The sequence below is a fragment of the Spermophilus citellus genome (assembly GCF_964194105.1).
Source record: "Spermophilus citellus genome assembly, chromosome: 6".
NCBI lineage: Eukaryota > Metazoa > Chordata > Mammalia > Rodentia > Sciuridae > Spermophilus > Spermophilus citellus.
In genome coordinates this window covers 72298227-72325654 of record NC_138187.1, presented here as the reverse complement: position 1 = coordinate 72325654, position 27428 = coordinate 72298227, and the positions used below count along the sequence as shown (strand labels likewise).

At 38.2% G+C, this 27428-nt stretch overlaps 2 pseudogenes across 2 annotated transcripts; both read right to left on the bottom strand.

The window, feature by feature from the left end:
• Positions 1-2551: 2551 nt before the first annotated feature.
• LOC308652269 (apoptosis-stimulating of p53 protein 2-like) lies at positions 2552-4548 on the bottom strand (annotated as a pseudogene). Its single transcript has one exon. The product of its transcript is annotated as an apoptosis-stimulating of p53 protein 2-like (transcript).
• LOC308652268 (apoptosis-stimulating of p53 protein 2-like) lies at positions 4530-5723 on the bottom strand (annotated as a pseudogene). Its single transcript has one exon. The product of its transcript is annotated as an apoptosis-stimulating of p53 protein 2-like (transcript).
• Between the last annotated feature and the right edge of the window lie 21705 nt (positions 5724-27428).

Sequence of the window (27428 nt, the reverse complement as noted above, 5' to 3'; positions counted from 1 at the left end):
ATCAGTGTTGTTGCAGTTATCAGTGGTTAATTTCTTTTCCTTAATGTTCATAATTTGCTTATATTGATATACCAAAATTTGGTTATTCTTCTATTTATGGACATTTGAGCTATTTCCAGTTTGTGCTCTTATGCAGAAAGCCACAAACATTTGTATACCAGTTTCTGTATCCATAAATGTTTTCAGATCCCTGGGGTAAATGCCTTGGGTAGCTGCATATTTAACTATGTGTGAGTGTCTATATTCTAAAATTGTTGCACTATTTTACATTCTCATGAGCAATAGCAGGAATTCTATTGGCTCTACATTTTTTTCTACACTTGTTACTGTCTTTTTAGTTTTAGACATTCTCCTTGGAATTTTAATTTCCATTTCCCTAATGATTACTAATGCAATTATATTTTCAATAGCCATTTGTGTGTCCGTGACTGTCTATTCAAATCCCTTGCCTTTTTTTGTTTGGTTGTTTTATTAAAAGTTATTTTTCTTGATGTGACTCCATTGTCAGACATAGGCTACATAAGGATTGTCTCCTATTCTGGTCTTATTTTTTCTTTTCATTACACTATGTTCCAAAGAAAGTTTTTCATTTGTTTTTTTTTAGATAGACATGACAATAGAGTATATTTTGTCATATTGTACATACATGGAATACAACCCATTTGAATTAGATCCCATTCTTGTTGTTGTATATAATGTGGAGTTACACTGGCCATGTAACCATTTATGAGCAAAAGAAAGTTCTCTCCAATTCACTCTACTGTCTTTCCTGTTTTCAACCTCTGCCCTTCCCTTCATTTTCCATGTCTAATCTAAGGAACTTCTATTCTTTCCCTCCCTACCCTCCCTTGTTGTGAGTTAGGATCCGCATATCAGGGAGAACACTCAACCTTTGGCAAAGCATCATAGTATAAGGGGGCAGCATGTTCTGGAGGCCCAGACAGCCTAGGCCAGGTGGATCAGGGTCTGTCACTGGATCCTGTGGGCCTGCAGCAAAGCTGTGTGCTGAGTCAGTGGTTCTGATGGCAAAGCTGAGTTTCAGCAAGCTGGGTTGTGAGTGGGTGGCTGAGGGGTAATATATGAAACGTTTGAGCACAGTCATAAGGAGGCAACTTCTCACAAGCTGCAATAAGATGATCAGCTATAGCATTGCCCATTGTTGAGGGGCCTGGAAGTTTGGAATGAATTCTGATGTGTCCAATTAAACAAGGATGCTGACTCACTTGAATTGTTTTTTGTAATGTATTTAATAAATAAAATCACTCTTCTGATGACATATATCCAATGATGGCTGATTCAATATGCATAGTGACTTCTACTTTATAGGTACTATCACTGTAGATATAAACTGGCTCATTAGCAAAATTAAATAAAGCCCAAATGAGAGCTATAAGGTCTGCTTATTGAGCAGAAGTATAAGGAGTCTGCACCACTTTAGTATGAACAAGGCTATTTTAACCATCCTTAACTGAATTGAAGCCATCAGTCATACTATGACTGCCTCAGCCATAAGTTGATTGCCTACAATTTGGGGGAAATTAGATGAGGTTATAGTAGTAAATTGAATAAGATTATAATGAGGATAATAATTTTCTGTTTGTCCAGGAAAGTTATCAAAAGCTACCTGTCAACCATGCAAAGATTGACAGCCAATTTTGTTGTTGAACTGAAAAAGGTACCACAATAAAAGAAGGCTCAGTTCCCACCAATTGTATGACTCAAATTCTGCCTTTAATAATAAGCTGAGTGACAAAAATCATGAAATGGGTTAAAGATTTTGGAGAATTTTCTCTACATTCCTTCTCTTCTTTCTCAGCTTCTTGTTCACAGTAGAGATTGGGATCAACACTTCTGGTTTGAGCTTTAGTCATTTAAACTGTGGTTCCAGATCCTCCATAGTGATGATGAACAGCATGCTCAGGAACCCAGATAGGATGAGGTGCGCCTTCTGGAAAGACACAAGCATAGCTTTTACCCCATATTTTGCTGATATGGTCCATTACATTGTCCCGTTTGTAATTCTGTCCACCAGATTAGGAGGATTATAAAGAATAACTGGTGATCAATATGATATTGATCACAAAACTGTCAAAAAGAACTAGCATAGCTGAACATTATCAGTTTTAATTTGTAGAATGTGGCCTAGCACTGCAAGAGAAGCTAAGCAATGAGAAGTGACTAGATGAGTATTTTTTCATGTTCAAGCAGTGGCAAAAATAAAATGAGAACAAGTATCAATAAAAACATGAATATAGCACTTTGTGCCAAATTCAGGGATGTGAGTTATATCCACCTACCACAACTGATTTGGCCACAAACTGCAGGGATTAACCCCAGTAAGTAAAACTGGAGTGTGTATTACACATTGAGAACATTGACAAACAATTTTGAAAGCTTGTTATTAGGTGATATGAAATTCCTTGCATAAGCTGAGAGCATTCTGATGGTGATTAGGAGGATCTGTGGTTCTCCACCACTCAATTTTATCTTCATTTTTCCTGTGAATGACTGTCACACAGACTCCTATTTTCATAGGAAGTAAATTATCATTCTAAAGCTCATAATACCAAAGTGCATAAGTGACTCTTATATTATTATGCCTTTTTTTTTTCTGAAATCCATGCAGAAATTGAGAGCACTATGTGTAGTCTTCCTCTAGCTCCTCAGGCTTATGTGCATCAGTCTGCATGTCACTGTAGGTCATGGTAAACACAGCTGCTCCTGAATACCAAAAACTTACACACCTGGATGTTGTTACATGAGGTAGTAACATGCAATGGGGTCCATGCATCACTGTCAGCAGCATTTATATTCACACCAAACTGCACCAGGAACTTAATGATTTCTCTGTGGCCTGCACACACAGAATTGTGGAGAGTTATGATTCCTTCATCGTTGGGCAGGCTAGGGTCATCAACCTTATAAATAATTCTCTGCATGAGGTCAAACTCTCCTGCCAAAAATAAATCTAGGAGTAAAGCAAGAACATTGAATTTCACCCTCATTCCAGTTTTCACCCTCTGAGCCAGTTTTAAGCAAGTTTGTACTTCTTCCAGGAGCCAGGGAGTCCTGCCCAGTGGTCTCAGGTAGGCACATGCTCACAGTATCTTCTTCAGCACTTCAGACTCCCCACATGGGTAGTGTAGAGGTGGGTATAGGGGGCTCTCCTCCAGATACACTGCAAGCAGATGGGGAGCCTCTGGGATTGGTTCCTCTTCATTGTTCTGGAGATTTGGGCTGCTGCCTGGGACTCCTTTAGGCACATAATCAAGGCTAGGAGAAGATGCTGGCATGTCAGTGTTCTGTGAATGGGCACTCCCCACATTCTCTGGGGACAGTGACTCAGGAACTAAAGAGACCACCTCCTTCTCTGACTCCATATATAAATATGGATTCAGAATTCATGTGGAGCCTCCTGAGTCATCGAGTTTGATGACTTAGATGGGTATGATGGGACAGAGGTGTTCTCCATTGCAGCTACTGTGGGCTCTGATACAAATTTTCTAAATATTTGGTCCATTAGGACCCTCTGGATCTGTAATAGAGCTACATTTCTTTAGTGGTCTGGTGCATTAGACACTTTCTTTCATAAGGTTTCTAAGTCAGCATCACTATGGTTTCGGTAATGGTTAGATGAGAAAGGCAATAATTTGATTAGGCTGAGTGGTCACGGAATTCTTTTATTTTCATGGTCCTCATGAACTGAAGAAACAGGTTCTGTTTCAGGTTCTGAACTGCCATGCTTGCCCTGGCTGTTGGGGTTCTCTGGGTGCTGCTGTGAATTTAGGAAGTAGCAATCACAGGCTTGTCATATACACTTGCAAAATGTGATTCTGTATGTGTCTTAGTGCACTCTGCACAACCTGCTGGATTTTTTTTCTGAAACCTGATGCTGTGTATACATGGAATATATAGAGCTGGATGCCATTGTCTTGAGTTTTTCTGAAGCCTGGACCAACAACAGCAAGCATCTTTGAATGACAGCGAGGTAAAGGACCAGACTGCAGCAGCAGGTAAACTTTCTTGCTTAGACCCTGGAGAAAGGGTTTCATCTTGGCCAACTGAAGGTATGCTGGGAGGTAGCAGCACCCTTGGCTGCTGCCCTGCTGGTTTGGGATTATTTCCAATGGTTGTAACAGCTGTTAGCAACAGCTGAGGATTTTCATTTGGGCTTAATGTCAGAAGGTGGTTGATAGACTTGTCCAAAATAAGACAAGTTAACTTGTTTTGGTTTTCTGGGGATGGGAGGTGGTACTTTAACTAATTTGTATTTGCTGCCTGAGCATCCCACAAGACATCTTTACTGCTCTGGGTTTTCCTGAGTGTACCAAAGGAGGGCTGGGCAGCACACTCGTCCACTGGGTCGAACATCAAGAATGCAGGCATGTTCTCTTTCTCCTTCAGTGGAAGTACCCCATCATCAGGTTGGTCCAGAGCATTTCCAGTAATTTGGGGTACAGAAGAGCCTGGACTCAGGAAAAGATCTGTATTTGAAGGGCTCCAATCAGGGCCAGTTGAAGGGATGTTAGAGCCTTTAGTTTGTGCCATGCACTTAGATGTCATATTGGGCCATGTTTATATCTTTATTGGCTGCTCTGAAATCTGCATGGCCAAGGGAACCATCAGGCAGAGCTGGCTTCACTAGCAGTTCAGGCCTCCATGGCATCCTTAGAATGGTAGAGGACTGGATAGATGGATCTACTGCAGCCACATGGCTTAGGGCTGACACCGCTTGCTGAGGAAGATTTCCCTTAGATGAAACTAGAAGATCTTCACTTTGCTGCAGTGCTGCCTTCTTTCTCCACAGTGAGTTCCTCAGCTCATAATTTGCTTTCCTATGACTGCCCTTTTTGAATTGCATTTATTCAAACACTCCCTCTGTTGTTGCAGCTTGGCATTCTACTCTTGATTCAAATTCTTAACTGCACTTCCTTGTAGACGTGATCCAGCTGACTGGTTGTCATGGTAGCCATCAATCCTGCCATTCTTGAGTATCTCTAGCTTCCTTGTAAGTTCTTCTACTTTTGACACTGCTAGAATGAGCTCCCTTTGTTTTTGCTGGAACACACCATAAATCTGTTCAGTTTCCTCCACAAGTATCCCCTTGCTTAGCCTCTTCAGTTCCACATGAACTTTAAGTACACTCACATTTTTTTAGCTTGGCTTCCTGATTCTCAGATACTTCTTTTAGACTATTAAGCTTCTCCTGCTCCACAGCTTTTTTTTGTTGACACTAATCTTATTGTTTTAAAAACTTCAAGTGCTGTTGCTTTGTAGCCAGCATTTTATGCTGGGCTTCAATCCATTGCTGCTGGTGAGATGCTATTTTTTTTTTAATTTCAGAAAGCCCCAGATTTATTTTAGCACTACTAATGCCATTCTCCTTTCTTTCACATTCAGCAGGCATTTTTACATCATTTCTCTTGGGACTTTGATCCTGAAACCTTAGTCCATTTACAATGTCCCTACCAGAGGGCATTCATGAGGAAAGAAGAAACAAACTTCACTTCTCTGACTTCCAAATCATTAAAGAATGTCAAACATTCTCTCATTATGAGCAACTGGACATTCAGAGGCACACATTCAGCCAAACATCAGTCACTCTTGCCAGCTTCTGTGCACAGATTTAACACATCTCTGCATATTGTCTCTGGAATAACTGGAACTTCCGTGCAGTGCTGGTCATTGTTACTAAGGTACACTCTTAGAAACATTGGCATCATTTTGCATCTGAACTGCATCAAAGCAGGTGGTGAGACAGTGCTCCCAGCAGAGCCAAAGCCCCCTGGATGTCCAGGGTGCACTGAGCAGAGCTAAGCAGAGGGCTAGGCTGCCCATGATGTGGTGGACCTGTTGTGAGGCAGGGTGGGTGACTCCTATGTTGTTGGAATGCCAATGAACCATGAGCCCATCCCCTGCTGGCCTGGGACTGGGCTTTATCTCCTACATGCTTATGGAGGTCCGGGCTCACCCATCAGTTCCAAAAACAATTTTTGCCAAGCCTGGTCTGACTTTGGAGCCCGTACTGGCCCTATCCCCAATCTCATCCTGCCCAAGACATCCAGACTGCTCTTGTGAAGGGAGGTGCTGGCTGTACACTGCAATTTTAACTAGTAACATCTAATCAAATGCCAAGCCTATGAGAAGCACTCTCAATGATCTTTTGTTTGTATTGATTTGACCTAATGTAAGGCACCACAGATTGTGAGATGATACTGAGTATGAAGAATATCTCACCAGTGCTGCCAATTACCACTATAGAACATCATGAATTGTAAGTTGCATTCCAACACTGAGGATGAATAAATGTAAGAAGATCCTCTTGTACTGATTGCAGTCTATGATCCTTAATCAAACCCATCTGCCCAGTAGGTATACTTGTGTTATTTTACTTCATGCAAATGTTATCATTGTGAAATATTGTCATGGCTGCAGTTCAGGGCAAGTATTGAACTGTCATTTTTACTGGAATTTCTACATCCTCTTCATAAAATCTCTCTTAAGCATCACTGTGTTATCCTATTAGGTAACTACTACTTCATTCCCAGTTTATGGGTAAAGAAAGGGACATATACAAAGGCTAGGCAAAATCTAGTAAGTAACAGAGGTTAAAGTAAGACTCAAAGTGAGGTTGTGCTGTGACATCCATTTTCCTTCTCTTCTACTTGGCTGCTCTGGGCAAGGGATGTACCTCGAGGGTACCATGATTGCCTAGCATGAGTGAGGTCCTGGCTTGCAACCCCAGCACAACAGCCCCACTCCACTGCCAGTCCTTCCAGTAGGTAATTGATGTTTTCAGTAGTTAGGCCTAAGAAAGAACATACTTTCTGCAGACAATAATTAAATATTTGTTTGGAAAAAATGAGGAAGTATATGATATTAAACATTTGCAATTTTATAACTTATTTTTATTTGGACATAGTGTTCTATACTTTCCTGAAAATCCTTTCATTTTCATAGGACTGCTCTTCATTATGCCTGTGCCTGTGGCCATCCAGAAGTGGTGACACTCCTGATACAGAAGAAATGCTGCATTAACTTCTGTGACAGTAACAGCAGCACAGTTCTGGTTAAGGTAGATAGTAGCTGAAGATGGATTTTATTAGAATTCCTAGAAGCAATGCATTTTTTTCCAAGTGTGGCTAGTTGGTGAATCCTGTCATATATTAAATGTGAATTCCTGGAGTTCATATGCCCTTTCTTGGTGCAGTCCTGTCACACTGCACAATTCCAGGAGGAAGAATGTGATATGATTTTGCTGAAATCTGGTGCAGATCCAAATGTTGTGGATGCCAGGGGCAGCACTGCTCTGCACTTCGCTGTTGACCATGAGAACACAGGCACAGCATCAGACCTGCTGATGGACACAGCAATCGTTGAAGCAAAAAACAAGGTATATTTAGATCAACTTTATTTACAATTATTTGACATCTCTTTTTTTAACAGTGATACATTCAGAAGAATTTCAACATTCATCCTTTTAAAGAAATCCTGGAAATTACAGGTTTCTTTAAGGTCATTTAAGTATATATTAGTACACAAAAGAGAAATTTAGTCATCAATTTCTTTTTTTCAAGCAATCTTTTCTACCAATTTATTTTTTTAATTAGAGTAAAACAATTCAGAACAGCAAAATGTACTTGTGAATTAAGCATATGTGTGTGTGTGTTTGTGTGTGTGTGTGTTTGTGTGTGTGTGTGTAGTACTGGGAAGAGAAGCAAGGGATTTTCCACCACTGCCTACATTGCCAGTCCTTTTAAAATTTTATTTTGATACAGGGTTTTGCTAAAATGCCCAGACAAGTTTTGCAGTTGTTACTCTCCCACCCAAACTGTCTCAGTATCTGATATTTCAGGAGTGTGCCACTGAACACAGCCTGGAAATAGGCTTGATCTTAAAAAATGCAAAACAAAAAAAAAAAGCCTTTGATGAGCCAGAGGAATTTAATTATCATTGGCAAGTTCTATAAAAGGGACTTATCTCTCAGTGGGGAGGCTCAATTAGGGAAAAAAGGAAAAGGAAAGAAATATATAGAACTATATGCAAGTACAGGAGAAAAAAAAGAGACTTTTGATGTAGAAAAAACACGTTCTTTCAGTTTGTTTATAGACAATGTTTTTTCCATATTTGGGGAAAATAAAAATATTCTAAAAAGGACTAGGAATACCTCATTGAAGAATTTCTTCTCTATTTTTAATTTATACTATACTTGTAAAAAATACACTCTGATAATGAAACATTATTTTTAAGAACTGCTGAAAATGAATTATTAAAAGCATCTCCATCTGTCTTCTCACACACTTCATGGTTTGCAGTGTTGAACACTCTCAGGCTGGTCATGCCTGGGCTTTAGGAACCCATCAGACCTCCTGAGACAATCTATTTTTGGGCCTGATTTTTATGGTATCACAAGATATGAAAGAGAGCATACTTTACCTTACAAAATGTGGCTTTGAACACAGTCCATTTGATAAGATCTCACAGCAAATATATCCTCATGTACACACCAGGTCCATGTACCCAACATGGCCTACGTGTGTGTGTGTGTGTGTGTGTGTGTGTGTGTGTGTGTGTGTATGTGGAGATATATCTCCACACTGTGAATTGAGTCAACATGAAAATTTAAGAAGTCTCATGCAGAACTTGGCTATTAAGCCCACTGCAAGAATTGAATCTATTCTTTGAGTCCATACTATTCTCTTGTGAGTGTTTCAGAGTGAAGTCCTTTGTCTAAGGTCTATGAGTTCTCCAGTTTGCTATTAATCCACACAGGTGTTCCATCAAGTGAGCCCTTGCCTCAAGAAGTATTTAAGTTTACATCTCCTGTTTGAAATATATTTTTATAAGGATGTTAGTGTCTTTAAAATTGCTTATTTTAGAAAAAGATTAGGCCCAAATCTTCACCATATTGGCTTAGTATTTGACCTCCTTAACAAAACACTTAAAGCACAAGGTGTAAAATCAGGAATCATAAATGGGATGGGTTCAAACTAAAAAGTTCTTCTCAGCAAATGAACCAATTAATAATATGAAGAGAGAAACTACAAAATGGGAGAAAAATCTTCACCACATGCACCTCACATAGAGCACTAATCTACAGGATATTTAAGAACTCAAAAAACTTAACACCAAAAAGTCAAATAACCCAGTCAATAAATGAGCTTAGAACTGAACAGACACTTCACAGTAGAAGAAATACAACTAATCAACAAATACATAAAAAAAACCATTTTCATCATCTCTAGCAATTAGATAAATGCAAATAAAAACTACTCTAAGATTTCATCTCACTCCTATCAGAATAACAGTTATCAAGAATATCAGCAATAATAAATTTTGGTGAAGATATGTGGAAAAAGGTACACTCATACATTGCTGGTGGAACTGCAAATTGGAGTAACCATTATGGAAAGCATTATGGAGACACCGCAGAAAACTTGGAATGGAAACATCAATTGTCTCAATTACTCAATTATCCTATTTCTTCATTTATACCCAAAGAACTTAAAATCAGCATACTACAGTGACACAGCCACATCAATGTTTATAGCAGCTCAATTCACTATGGAACCAACCTAGGTGACATTCAACAAATGAATGGATAAAGAAAATGTGGCAGATATACACAATGGAATATTAGTCAGCCTCAAAAGAGAATGAAATTACAGTATTTGCTGGTAAATAGATAGAAGCAAAATAAATCAATCCCAAAAAACTAAAGACTGAGTGTTTTCTCTGTTATGTAGATGCTAATTCACAATAAAGGTGGTGGAGAATAGAGGTATTTTGGATGAGACAGAGAGGAGTGAGGAGAGGAGATGGGGTATGAAAGTAGGAGTGATAGTAGAATGAATTGGCATTATGACCTTATGTGCATGTATGGTTACATGACCTGTGTAACTCTACATCTTATAAAACCAGATTATGAGAAGTTATACTCCATTTATGTATGATGTGTCAAAATGCATTCTACTTTCATATATATCTAATTGGAACAAATAAAGAATATATTCAAAAGGAAGAAATGAATATGAAATTCTAGCAATAAGAAATAAAAAAAAAACACTGAAGCAAAAGACTATACGTGCTTATTTTTTTGCCTCTTAATGAGATAACTAGAATTATCCACATTATCAGGACAACATGGAGTTGTTATTTTTTTGCCTAAAGGCATTTCTTTTTGGTAATAACAAATTATTTTGAAACCTATTATCTTTTTTTTTTCAAAATATCTTTAATGGTTTTTAATTTATTTTTATATGACCAAATTGAAAATTTTAAAGATCTTCATTTTTAATTTATAATAAAACTTTATACTGATTTTTTCTGAGTCAACAAAATGCGAGAAATTGTTAATAAAGTTCATAAATAATTTTTTACAGTGTCAGACAAAGACTCTTAACTGTGGAGCTCAGCACTTTCAATCCCTGCATTATTCAAGAGTTAACTGTACTTGTTTCAGTGAATAAGTGATATTGCTCAGATAACATACTTTTTGTTAAATAAGTACACTAAAATAAATAATGAATGAATGTATAAATGAAAAAAATATTTGGTCTTATTTGCCTTTTTAAATTTTAGACATTGTAATACGTGTCTCTTAGTATTTCATTGTGGTTTTAAATTAAATTTCCACAAAGGTGAAAATATTGAATATTATGTATATAATAATATGTGTATTATTCTTTAATTATGTATAATATATAATTATTTAATCAAATTTATATAATATATAAAGTTTATATGTGCATTAAAATCATATATATATGACTTTTATATATACACACACACAGGCTTTTGTTAAGTGTCTAAATATTTTGATCACCTATTTTTAAATTGGGTGGGTACACTTTATTATCAGGTGAAATTTCCATTATTTCTGGTCTACTGTGAGTGTTTAGCACACATGGGTGTTGAATTTTTGCATATTTTTTTTTCCACTTTGATTCTGTCAATGCTATTCCGGTGCAGTAAATTTTCATATTCTAACAAACTGAATGTTTTAATAAACTTTCATTTCTGGAATAAAACCTGGTCCATCATGATGCAGTAACATTTTTCTATATTTGTAGATTTAATTTGTTAAATATTTTGGGGGTGGTACCAGAGATTGAACTCAGGGCATTCAACCATTGAGCATATTCTGAGTTCCATTTTGTATTTTATTTGGAGACTGGGTCTCACTGAGTTGCTTAACACCTCACTTTTGCTGAGGCTGGTTTTGAACCTGCAATCCTCCTGCCTCAGCCACCCAAGCCACTGGGATTACAGGTGTGTTAAAATTTTGTAAAGGATTTTTGCATGTACTTTCATGTGGAATGTTATACTCAAGTTTGTTTTCTTGGTGCATTATATTTATACATAGCAGTGGGATTCATTATGCCATATTCATACACACATATAACACAATTTGATCATCTCATACCCCAGTACCTTTTCTTTCCCTCTTCTCCTTCCTCCTGATCTACTTGCTCTACTCTACTGATTTCCATTCTATAATTATTTTAGTTCAACACACACACACACACCCATACACACACATATAATTATGTATATTCATTGTGGTATATTCATACGTGAATATTACATAATTTGGAAGATTTCATTCCCCAGGGCTTCTCTATAGTCTCCCTTACTCCCCCACTCTCAATTCCTTTTCTGTACACTATTGATCTCCCTTTTATTTTCATGAGATTATTTTTTAATCCTTTTTTTTCTATCTGCACATATGGAGAACACATTTTACCCTTGAATTCTGATACACTCAAATTTTCTTTTAATGTCTTGTTTTTTAATTTTTTTTAGTTGTAGATGGGCACAATATCTTTATTTTATTTATTTAATTTTATGTGGTGCTGAGGGTTGAAGCAGTGCTTCACATGTGCTAAGCAAGCACTCTACCACTGAGCTAAAACACCAGCCCAATATCTTGTCTTCTTTTTTCAGTGTAATGTTGACTTCTTAAAATGATTCTTGTTTCCAAAAAGGTAAAGAACTCATGGATCCATTTGCCAGTTAAAAAATCATAAACAGCGAAAATTAGAAAAACAATGTAAAGACTTTAGAAATTGTGGTAGAGGGCATTTAGCAAATGAATTCACATTCAAGGTCATAACACTTTCAGTAAAAACAGCAAGAGTCTGTAGTACTAGAGTCCACCCTCCTGCCATATCCCCAACCAGCAAAGTATGGCATTCATTATAGATGAATGTCACCAACCTTCTTGCCTGCTCCCCACAGTTCTCACCCAAGGTATAATATATTTTCCACAGGAGCAGACAATGAGCATTTATCATAACACTTCCCAACTCTACATTGCAGAGGCTAAATTCCAGGAAAATGCAAGAGTTTCCCTTATTCCACTCAATCCCCATTTATGGGATAGAAGTTTTAATTTAGGCGCAGCAGTGTGTCTGAGAATAATAAAATTTAAATCACTTGTACCCTAGCTTGCTCATTAGGCATAGGTAAACTATGTTCTACCATAGTTACCATGGTAGAACAGGCAAATTGAACAGAGAGAAGTTAACTTCCTGGTCCAGAGTTCTGCTCATGATGTAGGGTATCTCTACAAGAGATGTTGCCAATCCAGGACAGTGGCTCGAGTATTTTGTCTAGGGGAGAGGGAGACCATAACAACAGAAAGTTCCCAAAACTCCCCAACATCCCTGACTTTATTTGAGAGAACTTGGAAGAAATTCAAGCCCCCAAAGACTCCTGAAAACAGTAGAAATTTTGCTAACTACAAAGGGGAAGATAACTCTATGGGGGCAACAGTTGACCACAGACCAGCCAGGTCAGAAGAATCACTCAAAGAAATACCTAACAACTCTCCTGGGGGCAGAACAAATCTCAAAGACTAGGCATAAAAATTACTCCTGAAAGGAGGTGTGCATTTAATTGGATCAGATTGTGAACAGATTCATGCCCTAGAACATTGCTGAAAACAATAGAGGAACGATCAAGCAAGTGGTGGAGTCTAATAGTTGACTGTAATATATGTTATTTTTGTCAATTAAACCTCCATAAAGTTGGAAAAAAAATCTATCAGTAGACTCATCAATCAATAAATAAGAAATGAACAACAGCCCCCCCTTGTTTGTTCAAGAAATTATGATACAAATGACTTACAAAATTTTCTACAGTTTCAAGATCTTAAATGTCATTTTCATACATGGATAACTGAATATTTACCATTCCCCTGGCAAATGCACAGGGAGTAAAATAAATCATTAGAGTTAATCTTGATTTTCATCTTCAAGCATAGATTTTTAATGCATTCATCCTAATAAATGAAAAGGAAATCAATTTTGAAATACCAATCATGACCTCACATATTTATCTAAAATATAAATGTGTAGCCATGACACTCTCTTAGCACCAGGTCCAAAGGACCAGGCACTCGCTTGCAGTGGGATCACAGAATAGGCCAGATTTCTCCCTCTCCAGCCCAAGCCATCCTGGCAGGTGATGCTGATGTTTTGGGCTAGCGACACTGGTCTTGGATGAACAAAGAATATTATCATAATTGGTTTTAAAAATTAACTTCCCAGAAGGAGTGCAATGGAATTCTTTTACTTAAGCCCATACCCTGCTGGCCATAAACAAACAAGAAATAGAAGTTGCTTGATAGCATTACAAAATATTTTCCTTTTGTCTTGCTCCAGTCTCTTGCACTAGAAGGTGGTATGGTGAGGACATCTGAGAAGCAGAAATGGGTATTAGTAGCAATCTCTGTAAACAGATAAGAGAACCAGAAATCAGAAGTACAGAGCATTCATTGTTCCTTCTTATTTAACCTGATTTAAACAATGGAATAGATTTCAACAGTCACACAATAAAAGCAAATCAGTTCTCCCATGTGGGGTTCACTTCCTCACTAAAAATTAATGCACAGGAATGAAGACCCAAGCAGGACGGAGTTTCCTGGATCCTTCCACTCAAATATCTCAGGTCCTTCCCCTTTTAAGTCAGGGCCTTACTGAAATCTCTGTACCCTTTTTTGAGAGAGTTTAGCACTGATAGAAAAGGTCAGTCTGCACTGCTACATCGATGTTCATAGCAGCACAATTCACAATAGCATGACTGTGTAACCAACCTAGATGCCCTTCAATAGACGATTGGATTAAAAAAATGTGGCATTTATACACAATGGAGTATTACTCTGCATTAAAAAATGACAAAATCATAGAATTTGGAGGGAAATGGATGGCATTAGAGCAGATTATGCTAAGTGAAGCTAGCCAATCCCTAAAAACAAATGCCAAATGTCTTCTTTGATATAAGGAGAGTAACTAAGAACAGAATAGGGACAAAGAGCATGAGAAGAAGATTAACATTAAACAGGGATGAGAGGTGGGAGGGAAAGGGAGACAGAAGGGAAATTGCATGGAAATGGAAGGAGACCCTCATGGTTATACAAAATTACATACAAGAGCAAGTGAGGGGAAAGGGAAAAATAATACAAGGGGGAGGTGGCAACGCTTGCAGTCTAGCTACGGAGGCCGGTTTGGGGGACTAACGACCCTTAAGGTCAGAGTCTGAGGAGCCGCCACAGCGACCCCAAAGAAAAAGGAAACTGAGGTGTGGATAGAATAACTAACTTGCTCAAGATCACATGACTAGAAAAGATTGGAGATAGAATTTGAACTCACAACTGACTCCCAGATAGGCTAGCGAAATGGGAAGATGGCGGCGGGAAGTGAGTAAGCCGCTCTGTGCTCCGCGCCGCCGTGTCTGAAAAGATGAGGTAAAGATCATTAAAGGAGATCTGTCGACAAAAACCCAGCACCGTGTCAAGAAAGGGGCCTAGGTGGAGTGAATCCGCCACTAATCCAGCCAAGGTGGAGGGAGTCCATCACGACTTCAGCACAAGCAGTAAGGCTGCAGCCCCAGGTGCACGGCTCTATCAGCCCCATCTCTTTCTCCTCTCCGCCTCTCCGCCTTGCTTCTCCCCAGCAGTCTCTCCTCCCAAGCTCAGTCTCTAAATCTAGATCTCAATTTCTTTCCCCCACCCCGCCCGCTCTCCCGCGTGTCCGGTACCCGGCCAGCACGGCCCCGAGGCGCCGCCTCCCCTCCCCCAACCCGCACCCCCTCCCCGGGGGTTCCGAAGGCCGCTGCTGCCGCCGCCGCTGCCGCCGCCGCCTCCCGCAGAGCACCATAGAGCAGACTCTTCACCGCGCGAATGAGCTGCCGAATTAAATGAAACAGCTGATAAGATGAGTGACAATTTAAAATCCAAGTGATCCGAGAACACGCACTGAGCTCTGGCCTGCTGAATTCAAACTCCCGGTCACCTGCTTCCCGCAGACAAACAGCTATGAATCGGCATTAATTCATCCGGCTGAAACAACTGGTCAGCCCTTCTCATCATACGAAGGTAAATGCCTACTGAGCCTTCATAAGTAGTGGCCACAGGTTTGAAACGGGGCTTGGGAGAGAAGGACCCACCCGTTGAATTGGTTGCCCGGCAAAGGGAAACGACGTCATCAGACTGCTGCGGAGGAGATAACTTCATTGAAACCGGCAGCTACAGGTGTGTGATCCCATAGCCTTCCCTCTCCACACATCGGGAAAACCTTAAGGGCCCCTCCCAGCTCTCCCATAAGGGCCCCTCCCAGCTCTCCCGTGAGTGTTACAGCCATCCCGAGGGAATCAGAGGTGGTGCGGACCCGCGGCGCGGAACTACCACTCCCACCAGGGCTGACTGCTTAGGTCTCTTGCACCAGCTACGGGGAAGTGGATACCGGAGGGCAAGTAAAATCCGCTGAGGAATCTCAGCCCCAAGCTCTACAAACTTAGGGTCTGAGGGAATGGCAAACTGGAAGAGTGTGCCCAGTCGTTCATGAAAACAGGGCTCCCGGGAGCAGCAGACCTGGCGTGTAGCCAGTATTGTGATGAGCAGCACCCGTGAGAGGGGCCTGGCTAGAGGAAAACTGGGTAGTGACTAGACACAAGAGGAGGCCCTAGACACTCAGGATTGGAGACTCGCCCAGTCTGGGAGGAGCTGCTGCACAGTGATTGGTTCCCGCGTATTGACAGGAGAAACTTGACCCGGTGGGCACAGCGCCATCTACTGGAAGAGAAGTTAATCAAACTCTAAGAAGGCATTTATTAGGTTTTTCTTTTTTCTTTTTTCTTTTTTTTGATTTGGGTTTTTCTTTCATTTTCATTTTTTTCTTTCTTGTTGTTTTATTAATTTTTTTTACAAAATATTTTTTTAATTTTTTTTTCTACTAATTTTAATTTAAATTTTTTTAAATTATTATTATTATTTTATTTTATTTTTGTTTGTTTTTTTTTTGTTTGTTAATTTTTTTCTTTTTTACTTCCTATTTTTTTCTTCTTTAGTCTTTTCATTATTCTTATCCCCCCTTTCCTTGAATTCTACCTGCCTACTCTCATTCTCTTTAGAGACTTCTTCCCTTCCCTTCAAATACCTTTCCTCCCAAACATAAAATTAATTTACAGGAGTAAACAGTAACTCAGCAGTCAAACAGAACAAGAAGTAACATGAGCAGCTTCAAAAAACAAGGAAGAAAAGGAGTACAAACAATGCAGGACAGCCTAAATATTCAGGAGGACCTAGAGTCATCAGAAAAATGGTCATATAAAGAACTCAAGGAACACCTTAGACAGATGGAATGGAACCTTAAAGAGGATACAAGACAGCAAATCCAAGCAGTGAAAGAACACATTGAGAATGAATTTCATAAACAGATAAAAGAAGAAGTTAAGCATCTTTATCAGGAGATAGAGATTATAAAAAATAATCAAACAATAATTCTAGAAATGAAGGAAACGATAAACCAAATTAAAAACTCAATTGAGAGTATCACTAACAGAGTGGAGCAAGTAGAAGCCAGAACGTCAGATAATGAAGACAAAATATACCATCTTGAAAAGAGTCTAGCCAACTCAGAAAGGCTGGTAAAAAATCACGAGAAAAACATCCAAGAGTTATGGGATAACATGAAGAAACCAAACTTACGAGTCATCGGGATAGAAGAAGGTACAGAGATTCAAACCAAGGGAATGAGAAACCTGCTGAATGAAATAATTACAGAAAACTTTCCAGAAATAAAAAAGGAAACAGATATACAAATTGAAGATGCATACAGGACACCGAGCACACAAAATCACAGTAGACCAACACCAAGACACATTGTTATGAAGATATCCAATATACAGAACAAAGAGAAAATATTAAAAGCTACAAGAGAAAGGAGACAGATTACATTTAGGGGTAAACCAATACAGTTAACAATGGATTTTTCATCACAGACACTGAAAGCAAGAAGGTCATGGAACAATGTATTTCAAACACTGAAAGACAATGGATGCCAAGCAGGAATTCTGTATCCAGCAAAATTAAGCTTCAGGTATGACAACGAAATAAAAATCTTTCATGATAAACAAAAGTTAAAAGAATTTGCAGCCAGAAAACCAGTATTGCAAAACATTTTGAGCAAAACACTACAAGAAGAAGAAATGAAAAACAATAACCAAAACCATGAGTGGAAAGTGCCTCAGTAAAGACAGAGGGCAGGGGGAAAGACAATCATGGAGAAACAAACTAAAAAATTTTTTTAAAAAAAGGATAAACAATCAAACATGGATGGAAGTTCAAACCACATATCAATAGTAACTCTGAATGTTAATGGCTTAAACTCTCCAATAAAGCGACATAGGCTGGTATCATGGATTAAAAAAACAAATCCAACAATATGCTGCCTCCAGGAGACACATCTGATTGGAAAAGACATACACAGGCTGAAGGTGAAAGGATGGGAAAAAATATACCACGCACACGGTCCTCGCAAGCAAGCAGGGGTGGCCATCCTCATATTGAATAAAATCGACTTCAAGACTAAGTTAATCAAAAGGGATAAAGAAGGTCATTATATACTGTTAAAAGGAACCATTCACCAACAAGACATAACAATTATCAATATTTACGCACCAAATAATGGTGCTGCGACATTCATAAAACAAATTCTCCTCAAATTTAAGAATCAAATAGACCACAACACAATAATTATAGGAGACTTCAACACACCTCTCTCACCATTGGACAGATCCTCCAAACAAAAGTTGAATAAAGAAACTATAGAACTCAATACCACAATCAATAACCTAGACTTAACTGACTTATATAGAATATATCAACGATCATCAAATGGATATACTTTTTTCTCAGCAGCACATGGATCCTTCTCAAAAATAGACCATATATTATGCCATAGGGCAACCCTCAGTAAATATAAAGGGGTGGAGATAATACCATGCATTTTATCTGATCATAATGGAATGAAACTGGAAATCAATGATAAAAGAAGGAAGGAAAAATCCTACATCACATGGAAAATGAACAATATATTACTGAATGATCAATGGGTTACAGAAGACATAAAGGAGGAAATCAAAAAATTCTTAGAGATAAACGAAAATACAGACACAACATATCGGAATCTATGGGACACAATGAAAGCAGTTTTAAGAGGAAAATTCATCGCTTGGTGGTCATTCCTCAAAAAAAGAAGAAACCAACAAATAAATGAGCTCACACTCCAACTCAAAGCCCTAGAAAAGGAAGAGAAAAACAACAGCAAATGTAGCAGAAGGCAAGAAATAATTAAAATCAGAGCGGAAATCAATGAAATTGAAACAAAAGAAACTATTGAAAAAATTAACAAAACTAAAAGTTGGTTCTTCAAAAAAATAAATAAGATCGACAGACCTTTAGCCATGCTAACGAAGAGAAGAAGAGAGAGAACTCAAATTACTAACATACGGGATGAAAAAGGCAATATCACAACAGATGCTACAGAAATACAGAAGACAATTAGAAAGTATTTTGAAAACCTATATTCCAATAAAATAGAGGATAGTGAAGTCATCGATAAATTTCTTAAGTCATATGATTTGCCCAGACTGAGTCAGGAGGATACACACAACCTGAACAGACCAATATCAATGGATGAAATTGAAGAAGCCATCAAAAGACTACCAACCAAGAAAAGCCCAGGACCGGATGGATATACAGCGGAGTTTTACAAAACCTTTAAAGAAGAATTAAAACCAATACTTTTCAAGTTATTTCAGGAAATAGAAAAAGAGGGAGCTCTTCCAAACTCATTCTATGAGGCCAACATCACCCTGATTCCGAAACCAGACAAAGACACCTCAAAGAAAGAAAACTACAGACCAATATCTCTAATGAACCTAGATGCAAAAATCCTCAATAAAATTCTGGCGAATCGAATACAAAAACACATCAAAAAAATTGTGCACCATGATCAAGTAGGATTCATCCCTGGGATGCAAGGATGGTTCAATATACGGAAATCAATAAATGTTATTCACCACATTAATAGACTTAAAAATAAGAACCATATGATAATCTCGATAGATGCAGAGAAAGCATTCGACAAAGAACAGCATGACTTTATGTTCAAAACATTAGAAAAACTAGGGATAACAGGAACTTACCTTGACATTGTAAAAGCTATCTATGCTAAGCCTCAGGCCAGCATCATTCTGAATGGACAAAAGTTGAAGGCATTCCCTCTAAAATCCGGAACAAGACAGGGATGCCCTCTATCTCCACTTCTATTCAATATAGTTCTCGAAACACTGGCCAGAGCAATTAGACAGACGAAAGAAATTAAAGGCATAAAACTTGGAAAAGAAGAACTTAAATTATCACTATTTGCAGATGACATGATTCTATACCTAGAAGACCCAAAAGAGTCTACAAAAAAACTAGTAGAATTAATAAATGAATTCAGCAAAGTGGCAGGATATAAAATCAACACGCATAAATCAAAGGCATTTCTGTATATCAGCGACAAAACTTCTGAAATGGAAATGAGGACAACCACTCCATTCACAATATCCTAAAAAAAAAATAAAATACCTGGGAATCAACCTAACAAAAGAGGTGAAAGATTTATACAATGAAAACTACAGAACCCTAAAGAGAGAAGTAGAAGAAGATCTTAGAAGATGGAAAAATATACCCTGTTCATGGATAGGCAGAACTAACATCATCAAAATGGCGATATTACCAAAAGTTCTCTATAGATTTAATGCAATGCCAATCAAAATCCCAATGGCATTTCTTGTAGAAATAGATAAAGCAATCATGAAATTCATATGGAAAAATAAAAGACCCAGAATAGCAAAAGCAATTCTAAGCAGAAAGTGTGAATCAGGCGGTATAGCGATACCAGATTTCAAACTATATTACAGAGCAATAGTGACAAAAACAGCGTGGTACTGGTACCAAAACAGGCGGGTGGACCAATGGTATAAAATAGAGGACACAGAGACTGATCCACAAAGTTACAACTATCTTATATTTGATAAGGGGGCTATAAGCATGCAATGGAGGAAGGATAGCATCTTCAACAAATGGTGCTGGGAAAACTGGAAATCCATATGCAACAAAATTAAACTGAATCCCTTTCTCTCGCCATGCACAAAAGTTAACTCAAAATGGATCAAGGAGCTTGATATCAAATCAGAAACTGTGCGTCTGATAGAAGAAAAAGTTGGCTCCGATCTACAGATAGTGGGGTCGGGCTCCAAATTCCTTAATAGGACACCCATAGCACAAGAGTTAACAACTAGAATCAACAAATGGGACTTAATTAAACTAAAAAGTTTTTCTCAGCAAGAGAAACAATAAGAGAGGTAAATAGGGAGCCTACTTCCTGGGAACAAATTTTTACACCTCACACTTCAGATAGAGCCCTAATATCCAGAGTATACAAAGAACTCAAAAAATTAGACAATAAGATAACAAATAACCCAATCGACAAATGGGCCAAGGACCTGAACAGACACTTCTCAGAGGAGGATATACAATCAATCAACAAGTACATGAAAAAATGCTCTCCATCTCTAGCAGTCAGAGAAATGCAAATCAAAACCACCCTAAGATACCATCTCACTCCAGTAAGATTGGCAGCCACTATGAAGTCAAACAACAACAAGTGCTGGCGAGGATGTGGAGAAAAGGGTACACTTGTACATTGCTGGTGGGACTGCAAATTGGTGCGGCCAATTTGGAAAGCAGTTTGGAGATTCCTGGGAAAGCTGGGAATGGAACCACCATTTGACTCTGCTATTGCCCTTCTCGGACTATTCCCTGAAGACCTTAAAAGAGCATGCTACAGGGATACTGCCACATCGATGTTCATAGCAGCACAATTCACAATAGCTAGACTGTGGAACCAACCCAGATGCCCTTCAATAGATGAATGGATAAAAAAATGTGGCATCTATACACAATGGAGTACTATGCAGCAATAAAAAATGACAAAATCATAGAATTTTCAGGGAAATGGATGGCACTAGAGCAGATTATGCTTAGTGAAGCTAGCCAATCCCTAAAAAACAAATACCAAATGTCTTCTTTGATATTATGAGAGCAACTATGAACAGAGCAGGGAGGAAGAGTAGGAAGAAAGATTAACATTAAACAGAGACATGAGATGGGAGGGAAAGGGAGAGAAAAGGGAAATTGCATGGAAATGAAGGGAGACCCTCATTGCTAAACAAAATTACATATAAGAGGTTGTGAGGGGAATGGGAAAATAAACAAAGAGAGAAATGAATTACAGTAGATGGGGTAGAGAGAGAAGTTGGGAGGGGAGGGGAGGGGGGATAGTAGGGGTTAGGAAAGGTAGCAGAATACAACAATTACTAATAGGGCATTATGTAAAATTGTGGATGTGTAACCGACGTGATTCTGCAATCTGCATTTGGGGTAAAATTGGGGGTTCATAACCCACTTCAATCTAATGTATGAAATATGATATGTCAAGAGCTTTGTAATGTTGTGAACAACCAATAAAAAATTTAAAAAAAAATAATACAAGGGGGAGAAATGAATTACAGTAGAGGGGGTAGAGAGAGAAGAGGGGAGGGGAGGGGAGGGGAGGGGGGATAGTAGAGAATAGGAAAGGCAGCAGAATACAACAGACACTAGTATGGCAATATGTAAATCAATGGAAGTGTAACTGATGTGATTCTGCAATCTGTATATGGGGTAAAAATGGGAGTTCATAACCCACTTGAATCAAAGTGTGAAATATGATATGTCAAGAACTATGTAATGTTTTGAATGACCAACAATGAAAAATAAATAAATAAATTAAATAAATTTTAAAACCAAAAAAAAATAAATAATAAAAAATAAAAAACTAAAAAAAAAAAAAGAAAAGGTCAGTCTGACACCTTCGAAAAATTTTCACCCTCTATTTATTCACCTAATGAACACAGCTTGGATCTTTCCCTGCCCTGGAACACTTGAATCATGACTTGGGACATGAGCCATCCAGAGGTTGAGAAAGAAAAGACATATTCAAACTAAATCAATACAACTTTAAGAAGGTCATTAGTCAACCCCAATTTTAGTAAGGGTTTGAAACAAGAGGAGAGATTAAAATAGACTGAAACCATCTGGGTAAGGGGTGGCACTGCCCCCTGAGGACATGTTTCCACTGCTCCAGGTGTAGGATTCCTGACTCAACAGCACCCAGAAGAAAGACTTTGGGAAACACACCCCACAGACTTAGAGGGGACATGGGTCATGGACCTCAGGGGTTGAGGGCAGAGACAGATCCCAGACACACACTAGAGTAGCTCCATTTCTGCTCCTCTGAAACTGCCATTCCTTGTCCAGGTGGTAAAATCTTTTTTTTTTTTTATTTTTTTATTTTTATTTTTTTTATTGGTTGTTCACAACATTACAAAGCTCTTGACATAACCCACTTCATACATTGGACTGAAGTGGGTTATGAACCCCCAATTTTACCCCAAATGCAGCTTGCAGAGTCACATCAGTTACACCTCCACATTTTTACATAATGTCCTATTGGTAATTGTTGTATTCTGCTACCTTTCCTATCCCCTACTATCCCCCCTCCCCTCCCCTCCCAGCTTCTCTCTCTACCCCATCTACTGTAATTCATTTCTCTCCTTGTTTATTTTCCCATTCCCTCACAACCTCTTGTATGTAATTTTGTATAGCAATGATGGTCTCCCTTCATTTCCATGCAATTTCCCTTTTCTCACCCTTTCCCTCCCATCTCATGTCTCTGTTTAATGTTAATCTTTTCTTCCTACTCTTCCTCCCTGCTCTGTTCATAGTTGCTCTCATTATATCAAAGACGACATTTGGTATTTGTTTTTTAGGGATTGGCTAGCTTCACTAAGCATAATCTGCTCTAGTGCCATCCATTTCCCTGAAAATTCTATGATTTTGTCATTTTTTATTGCTGCATAGTACTCCATTGTGTATAGATGCCACATTTTTTTTTATCCATTCATCTACTGAGGGGCATCTGGGTTGGATCCACAGTCTAGCAATTGTGAATTGTGCTGCTATGAACATCGATGTGGCAGTATCCCTGTAGCATGCTCTTTTAAGGTCTTCAGGGAATAGTCCAAGAAGGGCAATAGCAGGGTCAAATGGTGGTTCCATTCCCATCTTTCCCAGGAATCTCCAAACTGCTTTCCAAATTGGCCGCACCAATTTGCAGTCCCACCAGCAATGTACAAGTGTACCCTTTTCTCCACAGCCTCTCCAGCACTTATTGTTGTTTGTCTTCATAGTGGCTGCCAATCTTACTGGAGTGAAATGGTATCTTAGGGTGGTTTTGATTTGCATTTCTCTGACTGCTAGAGATGGTGAGCATTTTTTCATGTACTTATTGATTGATTGTATATCCTCCTCTGAGAAGTGTCTGTTCAGGTCCTTGGCCCATTTGTCGATTGGGTTATTTGTTGTCTTATTGTCTAATTTTTTGAGTTCTTTGTATACTCTGGATATTAGGGCTCTATCTGAAGTGTGAGGAGTAAAGATTTGTTCCCAGGATGTAGGCTCCCTGTTTACCTCTCTTATTGTTTCTCTTGCTGAGAAAAAACTTTTAAGTTTAATTAAGTCCCATTTGTTGATTCTTGTTGTTAACTCTTGTGCTATGGGTGTCCTATTAAGGAATTTGGAGCCCGACCCCACAATTTGTAGATTGGATCCAACTTTTTCTTCTATCAGATGCAGAGTCTCTGGTTTGATATCAAGTTCCTTGATCCATTTTGAGTTAACTTTTGTGCATGGCGAGAGAAAGGGGTTCAGTTTCATTTTGTTGCATATGGATTTCCAGTTTTCCCAACACCATTTGTTGAAGATGCTATCCTTCCTCCATTGCATGCTTTTAGCCCCTTTATCAAATATAAGATAGTTGTAACTTTGTGGATCAGTCTCTGTGTCCTCTATTCTAAACCATTGGTCCACCCGCCTGTTTTGGTACCAGTACCATGCTGTTTTTGTCACTATTGCTTTGTAATATAGTTTGAAATCTGGTATCGCTATACCGCGTGATTCACACTTCCTGTTTAGAATTGCTTTTGCTATTCTGGGTCTTTTATTTTTCCATATGAATTTCATGATTGCTTTGTCAATTTCTACAAGATATGCCGTTGGGATTTTGATTGGCATTGCATTAAACCTATAGAGAACTTTTGGTAATATCGCCATTTTGATGATGTTAGTTCTGCCTATCCATGAACAGGGTATGTTTTTCCATCTTCTAAGATCTTCTTCTACTTCTCTCTTTAGGGTTCTGTAGTTTTCATTATATAAATCTTTCACCTCTTTTGTTAGGTTAATTCCCAAGTATTTTATTTTTTTTGAGGATATCTTGAATGGAGTGTTTTTCCTCATTTCCGTTTCCGAAGATTTGTCGCTGATATACAGAAATGCCTTTGATTTATGCGTGTTGATTTTATATCCTGCCACTTTGCTGAATTCATTTATTAGTTCTAGTAGTTTCTTTGTAGACTCTTTTGGGTCTTCTAGGTATAGAATCATGTCATCTGCAAATAGTGATAATTTAAGTTCTTCTTTTCCAAGTTTTATGCCTTTAATTTCTTTCGTCTGTCTAATTGCTCTGGCCAGTGTTTCGAGAACTATATTGAATAGAAGTGGAGATAGAGGGCATCCCTGTCTTGTTCCGGATTTTAGAGGGAATGCCTTCAACTTTTGTCCATTCAGAATGATGCTGGCCTGAGGCTTAGCATAGATAGCTTTTACAATGTCAAGGTAAGTTCCTGTTATCCCTAATTTTTCTAATGTTTTGAACATAAAGGGATGCTGTACTTTGTCAAATGCTTTCTCTGCATCTATCGAGATGATCATATGGTTCTTATCTTTAAGTCTATTGATGTGGTGAATAACATTTATTGATTTCCGTATGTTGAACCATCCTTGCATCCCAGGGATGAATCCTACTTGGTCATGGTGCACAATTTTTTTGATGTGTTTTTGTATTCGATTCGCCAGAATTTTATTGAGGATTTTTGCATCTAGGTTCATTAGAGATATTGGTCTGTAGTTTTCTTTCTTTGAGGTGTCTTTGTCTGGTTTCGGAATCAGGGTGATGTTGGCCTCATAGAATGAGTTTGGAAGAGCTCCCTCTTTTTCTATTTCCTGAAATAACTTGAAAAGTATTGGTTTTAATTCTTCTTTAAAGGTTTTGTAAAACTCCGCTGTATATCCATCCGGTCCTGGGCTTTTCTTGGTTGGTAGTCTTTTGATGGCTTCTTCAATTTCATCCTTTGATATTGGTCTGTTCAAATTGTGTGTATCCTCCTGACTCAGTCTGGGCAAATCATATGACTTAAGAAATTTATCGATGTCTTCACTATCTTCTATTTTGTTGGAATATAGGTTTTCAAAATAATTTCTAATTGTCTTCTGTATTTCTGTAGGATCTGTTGTAATATTGCCTTTTTCATCCCGTATGTTAGTAATTTGAGTTCTCTCTCTTCTTCTCTTCGTTAGCATGGCTAAAGGTCTGTCGATCTTATTTATTTTTTCGAAGAACCAACTTTTAGTTTTGTTAATTTTTTCAATAGTTTCTTTTGTTTCAATTTCATTGATTTCCGCTCTAATTTTAATTATTTCTAGCCTTCTGCTACATTTGCTGTTGTTTTTCTCTTCCTTTTCTAGGGCTTTGAGGTGAAGTGTGAGCTCATTTATTTGTTGGTTTTTTCTTTTTTTGAGGAATGACCACCAGGCGATGAATTTTCCTCTTAAAACTGCTTTCATTGTGTCCCATAGATTCCGATATGTTGTGTCTGTATTTTCATTTATCTCTAAGAATTTTTTAATTTCCTCCTTTATGTCTTCTGTAAACCATTGATCATTCAGTAACATATTGTTCATTTTCCATGTGATGTAGGATTTTTCCTTCCTTCTTTTATCATTGATTTCCAGTTTCATTCCATTATGATCAGATAAAATGCATGGTATTATCTCCACCCCTTTATATTTACTGAGGGTTGCCCTATGGCATAATATATGGTCTATTTTTGAGAAGGATCCATGTGCTGCTGGGAAAAAAGTATATCCATTTGATGATGGTTGATATATTCTATATATGTCAGTTACGTCTAGGTTGTTGATTGTGATATTGAGTTCTATAGTTTCTTTATTCAATTTTTGTTTGGAGGATCTGTCCAACGGTGAAAGAGGTGTGTTGAAGTCACCCATAATTATTGTGTTGTGGTCTATTTGATTCTTGAACTTGAGGAGAGTTTGTTTTATGAATGTCGCAGCACCATTGTTTGGTGCATAAATATTGATAATTGTTATGTCTTGTTGGTGAATGGTTCCTTTTAACAGTATATAATGACCTTCTTTATCCCTTTTGATTAACTTAGTCTTGAAGTCGATTTTATTCGATATGAGGATGGCCACTCCTGCTTGCTTACGAGAACTGTGTGCGTGGTATATTTTTTCCCATCCTTTCACCTTCAGCCTGTGTATGTCTCTTCCAATCAGATGTGTCTCCTGGAGGCAGCATATTGTTGGATTTGTTTTTTTAATCCATGATACCAGCCTATGTCGCTTTATTGGAGAGTTTAGGCCGTTAACATTCAGAGTTACTATTGATATATGGTTTGAACTTCCATCCATGTTTGAATGTTTATCCATTTTTTTTTTTTTAATATTTAGTTTGTTTCTCCGTGATTATCTTTCCCCTCACCCTCTGTCTTTACTGAGGCACTTCCCACTGATGGTTTTGGTTATTGTTTTTCATCTCTTCCTCGTGTAGTGTTTTGCTCAAAATGCTTTGCAATGCAGGTTTTCTGGCTGCAAATTCTTTTAGCTTTTGTTTATCATGAAAGATTTTTATTTCGTTGTCGTATCTGAAGCTTAATTTTGCTGGATACAGAATTCTTGGTTGGCATCCATTGTCTTTCAGTGTTTGAAATACGTTGTTCCAGGATCTTCTCGCTTTCAGCGTCTGTGATGAAAAGTCCGTTGTCAACCTTATTGGTTTACTCCTAAATGTAATCTGTCTCTTTTCTCTTGTAGCTTTTAATATTTTCTCCTTGTTCTGTATATTGGATAG